This window comes from Balaenoptera ricei, chromosome 1 (assembly GCF_028023285.1).
Source record: "Balaenoptera ricei isolate mBalRic1 chromosome 1, mBalRic1.hap2, whole genome shotgun sequence".
In the NCBI taxonomy this organism is placed as follows: Eukaryota; Metazoa; Chordata; class Mammalia; order Artiodactyla; family Balaenopteridae; genus Balaenoptera; species Balaenoptera ricei.
In genome coordinates, this window is record NC_082639.1 from 50123607 (window position 1) to 50130500 (window position 6894).

Genomic DNA, 6894 nt, shown 5'->3' on the forward strand with positions numbered 1-6894 from the left:
GGGAACTTTCTCAACCTGTTAAATGGTATCTATGAAAAACCTACAGCTAACATCCTACTTAATAGTAAAAGAATGAATGCTTCCCCCTAACACTGGGAAAAAACAATGATATCAACTCTCATCACATTTTATCAACATTGCAATGGAGTTTCTATCCAGTGCAACAAGGTAAGAAAAAATAAAGGGAATCCAGATTAGAAAAGAAGAAATAAAATTCTCTTTATTCTTAGACAACATTATAGTCTACAGAAAATCTGATGGAATCTAGAACAAAGCTACTAGAACTAATGAGTTCAGCAAGGTCACAGGATACAAGATTAATATTAAAAATCAATTGTATTTCTATTTAGTAGTAATGAAAAATTGGAAATTTAAGTTGTGGAAAATAATATTTACAATAGCATTAAAAAATGTGAAATAATCAGGGATAAATCTGACAAAAATGTGCAAGACCTGTATACTGAAAACTATAAAACATTGCTGAGAGAAGTAACAGAAGACTTAAATAAATGGAGAGATGCATCTTCTTCATGAGACCAGAGACCTAATATTGTTAAGATGTTAGTTCTCCCCAAGTTAATCTATAGATTCAATACAATCTCAATCACAACCTCAGTGGACATTTTTGTATCAATTGACAAGCTATTTCTAAAATCAATATGGAATTATAAAGAACCTTGAATAACCAAAACAACTTTGAAAAATAATAAAATTAGAGACTTAACGCTACCTGATTTCAAAATGTATTATAAAGCTGCAGGTATCAGAACAGTATGGTTGGTATTGGTGAAAAGGCAAACAAATAAATCAACGGAACAGAATAGAGAATCAATAAGTAGAGCCATACATATATGAACAATTGATTTTTGACAAAGGTGTAAAGGCAATTTAGTGGGAAAGGATAGTCTTTTCAACAAATGGTACTAGGACAACTGGATAATCTATATCCAATTGCAAAAATATTGAACTTTGATTTAAACCTTGCATCATGCACAAACGTTAACTCAGAATGGATCATAGACATAAATGTGAAACCCCAAACTATAAAACTTCTTTAAAAAAAGCATAGAAGAAAATTTTTAACCTTGAGTCAGAAAGTTTTCTTAGATACACCATCAAAACCATGATCCATAAAAGAACAAATTGATAAATTGGACTTCATCAAAAATTAAGAACTTAATTTTTCTTGAAAGATACTATTAAGAGAATGAAAAGACAAGCCATCAACTGGGAGATAATGTGTGTAAAGCTTATATCTGTAAAGTGCTGTACACAGACTATAGTTGACCCTTGAACAACCGTGTGGATTTTCAAGCCTCCACACGGTTGAAAATCCATGTATAACTTTCAGCGGCCCTCCATATCCAGTTCCACATTCATGGATTCAACCAACCACAGATCATTTAGTACATGTTTATTGAAAAAAAAATCCACATATAAGTGGACCCACACAGTTCAAACTGATGTTGATCAAAGGTTAACTGTATATAAATAACTCTCAAAACTCAGTAATGAGAAAACAACCCAAAAGACTTAAACAGACATTTCACCAAAGGAAATATGGATGACAAATAAGCATACAAAAAAAGCTCAACATCATTAGGGAAGTGCAAATTCAGACCATAATTAAATACCACTACATGTGTATTAGAATACGTACAGTTAGAAAGACTGACCATTTCTAGTGTAGGCTAGGGTGTGGAACAACCAGAACGCTCATGCACTGATAGTAGGACTATAAAATGGTACAACTACTTTGAAAAATAGTTTGGAAGTTTCTTATGATGTTAAACATGCACCTATCCTGTCATTCCACTTCTAGGTATTATCTAAGAGAATAACTTTTAATTTAGACATAGAATTTTAAAAACAATATTAATATGAGTATGTATATGAATGTTTATCACGGGTTTATATGTAATAGCTAAAAACTGGGAACAACACAAATGTTCATCAACAGGAGAATGGGTCAACAAACTGTGGTATATTTATACAATACAATACTACTCAGCAATAAAAAGGAATTAAGTATCCAGCAAGAAGGATGAATCTTAAAATTATGCTGTGTGAATACAAGGCAGACAAAAAAAGAATATATATTGTATGATTCCATTGATAGAAAAATCTAAAACAATACAAACAAATCCATAGTGGTAGAAAGCAGATCTGTGTTTGCTGGGGGTGTGAGTGGGAAGCAGACTAGGATGGGAGGGAGAGATTGCAAAAAGCTTGAGAAAAATTTGGGGCATGATGAACATGTACACTATCTAGATTGTGGTCATGGTTGTATACATATATACATATACATATATACCCATATATATGTCAAAAGTTATCAAAGTGTACATTTTGAAGATATTCACTTTATCATATGAAAATTATACTTCAATAAAGTTGGTACAAAAAACCCATTACTTACTTTAAAAGTAAAATGTATGTAAAGTTGAGAGTATAGCATACAATTAGATGACAGAAATAAGAGCCAAACATACCTCTTATATCAATAAGTATAAATGGGTATTAACTCACGAAAACACTATCAGACTGAATCACAAAGCAAAATTCAAATTAACCCAGAAAGGTTAAAAAGGTGGCAATGTGTAACAGGCAAATGCAGATTGAAAGAAAGCTGAGGTTGCCCATTCATATGAGAAAACACTGAATTCAGGTTTAAAAAAATACTAAGCCAAAGAAGGAAGATATTGTATAATGGTAAAGGGTGCAATTCACAATGAGGATATAAGAATTTTGAAAATCAGTGAACCAAATTACACAGCAGCAATATTCATACAACAGAAATTATAAGAGATGCAAGAAGACATTAACAACAATAAAATCATGGTATTAAAAGGTAATTTATATACTTACCTGGCAGGGGAGATACCATGATCACTAAGGTGGTTTTCTCAGGGCATGGCTTATCCATTGCACTCCAGATGTGCTGACCTCTGTGATTTCCCCAAATGTGGGAAACTTGACCACATAATCTGTGGTAGTAGGGGAAAAAAATGTTAAAAAAAAAAGAGGTGATTTTTCCTCTTAGACTCTGATAGATCAAGCAGATGGATAAATAAATAAATATAATAAATATCTAAACAACAAATGTAAAACAAATCTAATTGATATATAGTTGTCGCTCCGTATCTACAGGGAATTGGTTCCAGGACCCCCGCGGACACCAAAATTTGCAGATGCTCAAGTTCCTTATATAAAATGGTGGAGTGCGTGCATATAATCTATGCACATTTTCCCTTACACTTTAAATTACCTCTAGGTTACTTACAATACCTAATACAAGGTAAATGCTGTGTTAAGTTGGAGTGCAGCAAATTCAAGTTTTGCTTTTAGGAACTTTCTTGTTACTTTTTTTTCCCCTGCATATTTTTGATCTGCGGTTGGTTGTATCTGTGGATGTGGCATCTCTGGATATGGAGGGCCAACTGTATTTCAAACTGTGCAATCTGAAAATGGAGACTACATCTTATGGTTTTACAAATCCCATTTTATACTCACAAAATTTGTCATATAATAGGTGCCCAACCTAAAAAAATTCTAAAATGCAGAAACACTTATGGCAATATTTTCTTCTTACAAAGCAATAAAAATAGAAATTAAAATAAAATTTAAAAATAAATTTAGAGATTTATGTATTTCAGTTAAATAACTTTTAATTCAGACAGAGTTTTAAGCAACATTAATAAAAATATCATGTATTAAAACCATGGGATACTGCAAAAGCAGTTTCAGAGGTAAATTTATACCTCAATATTTATATCAATTGAAAAGTACAGGAGGTGGGCTTCCCTGGTTGCACAGTGGTTAAGAATCTGCCTGCCGACAGAAATAGAGACACAGATGTAGAGAACAAACGTATGGACACCAAGGAGGGAAAGTGGCGGGGGTGGGGGTGGTGGTGTGATGAATTGGGAGATTGGGATTGACATGTATACACTGATGTGTACAAAATGGATGACTAATAAGAACGTGCTATATAAAAAAATAAATAAAGTAAAATTCAAAAAAAAAAAAAAAAGAATCTGCCTACCAATGCAAGGGACACGGGTTCGAGCCCTGGTCCTGGAAGATCCCACATGCCGCGGAGCAACTCAGCCCACGCGCCACAAATACTGAGCCTGTGCTCTAGAGCCCGCAAGCCACAACTACTGAGCCCACATGCCACAACTACTGAAGCCCGCACACCTAGAGCCCGTGCTCCGCAACAAGAGAAGCCACCGCAATGAGAAGCCCGCGCACTGCAACCAAGAGTAGCCCCTGCTCGCCACAACTACAGAAATCTCGTGCGCAGCAGCGAAGACCCAACACAGCCAAAAATAATAATAAAAGAAAAAAAAGATAAAGAAAGTACAGGAGGGACTTCCCTGGTGGTCCAGTGGTAAAGAATCCACCTTACAATGCAGGGGAAGCGGGTTCGACCCCTGGTCAGGGAACTAAGATCCCATATGCTGCGGGCCAACTAAGCCTGTGTGCTGCAACTACTGAGCCTGCATGCCTCAAAGAGCGAGCCCATGTGCCACAAACTACAGAGCCCACGTGCTCTGGAGCCTGTGTGCCACAACTAGAGAAGAGAAAACCCACACGTCACAACTAGAGAGAAGCCAGTGCGCCTCAAAGAAAGATCTTGCTTGCCTCAACAAAAATCCCACGTGCCTCAACTAAGACACGATGCAGCCAAAAAATAAATAAAAGAAATAAATAACAAATAAATCTTTTTTTAAAAAAAGTACAGGAACCAATGGACCAAACGTATGTCAAAAATTTAGAAAAAAAATAGCCAAATTGTTGGAAAGCAGAAGGAATAAATTAATAAATAAAAAAATTTAATGTTAGGAAACAGACCAGAATGAGTGAATGAGTGAATGAATGAATAAATAAATAAATAGACTGATTCTTTTTAAAAAGCTAATACAACACAATAGATGAAATACTAGGTCACCTAATCACTGAAAAAGCTGTGGGGAAGAGGGGTGTGGAGAAAGGGCAATTACTAAAAATTATAGAAACATGAGAGTACAATCAAGAAACAATAAATTAAAATAAATATATGATTCTCCTTTGCAAACATTTTTTTCTAAAAATCTGGATGAAACAATTTTTGAGGAAAATGCAATATACCAAAACTGAGCCTAAAAGATGTGGAAAATCTCAACAGATTGATCTGTATAGAAGAAATAGAGAAACTAGTCAATGATGTACTCCCTTTCCCAAATTTCACCCCTAAAGAATTTCACTAGAAAATCCTACAAAACCCTTAAAGCAAATAATGACAGTTCTATTTAAACTATGTCAGGTCATAAAATAAAAACTTTCAAGTTTTCTTTCTTTTTTTTTTTAAGACGTGAGAATTCACTGCTATCAAAATCTAACAAAGATTACACAAGAGATGGCTAGCATTGATTCAAAAATCCTAAATGAAATATTAACAAACAGGATGAAGCAATCAATTAAAAGAATAATACATCATAACCAAGTTGGGCTTAATCCAAAGCAAGGACAGTTCAATATGATTCATGATATTAGTAGATATAAGAAGAAAAACAACATAATCATCTCCATAGATACTGAAGAAGCATTTCACAACATTCAACAGCTGTTTTTTTAATTTTTAAAAAGCCAATGAAATAAGGACTTTTGAATGTTCCACATGTGTCTCAATCCAAAAGCTAGCATTATACTAAATGAAGAAATTCTCATCCTGTGTTGTCCAATATGGTAATTACTACCCACAGGTAGCTATTTAAATTTAAATTAATTAAGACTAATAAAATTCCTCAGTCTCGATAGCCACATGTCAAGAGTCCAAGAGCCCCACATGGCTAGATGTACTCTTTAGAAGTGGTCTCCTAAGAATGCCCACTATTACCACTACACTATACTAGAGGCAAAAATATTAATATGTAATTGGAGGCATAAATATTAGAAAAGAAGATTAAACTGTCTCAATTTGCATACAATATAGTCGTATACCTGGTAATACAGAGAATCAACTAAAAGCCACCATAAATAAATAGATCATTCAGTAAGGGAGTAGCATACAAAATTAATGTACAGAAATCAATAGTCTTCACATATGCAAATCACAATTAGAATAGTAAGCATAACAGAAAAAAATCCATTTATATCATTAACCAAAATATAAAAGTGTAGACTTTGTAAGAAATATGCAACTAAATATGAAGACAACTTTAAAACATTCCTGAACATCACAAAACTTAAATGAGAAAGTACATTGTATTTTTATACAAGAAGCTGCACTATCATAAATATATCAATTTTCCTTAAATTATTTTGTAAGCTCATCACAAGCTCAATAAAAATGCAGCATGTCCTTTTTTTAAATAAACTAGACAAGCTGATTCTAAAACTCCTGTGAACAAGTAAATGACAATATCCAGGCAAACTAGGAAACAGAATATCAGTATTGGAGGGTGGCTACATTTACTATATAATAACACATATAATAAAATATCAATGACTTAAACAACTTGGTATCCTTTTTTTAATTGACATGGTCCAATAGAACAAAATAAGACCAATAGTAGGCCCATAGTCTATGAGGATTTAATTCATGATGAAAGTGATGTCTCGTATCTGTAGGGAAAAGATAAACTATTCAATAAATGATGTTGGAAAAAGATGACTAGAGTTATTATGACTGCATAACAAACTGCCCCAAAACTTAGTGACCTAAAACTATGATGTTTATAGTGTTCACAGATTCTGAGGGTCAGGATGTCTGAAAAGGCTCAGCTGGGGAGGTCTGACGTGGGATGTCTTATGAAATTGTAATCAGATATTAGCTGGGGCTGTCGTTATCTGAAGGCTTGACCAGGGCTGGAGAATCCACTTCTGAGGTGGCTGGCCCACATGACTGAC

At 34.0% G+C, this 6894-nt stretch overlaps 1 pseudogene; it reads left to right on the forward strand.

Annotated features, from left to right (window-relative positions):
* Positions 1-2860: 2860 nt before the first annotated feature.
* LOC132354849 (U1 spliceosomal RNA) lies at positions 2861-3041 on the forward strand (annotated as a pseudogene).
* Positions 3042-6894: the final 3853 nt, after the last annotated feature.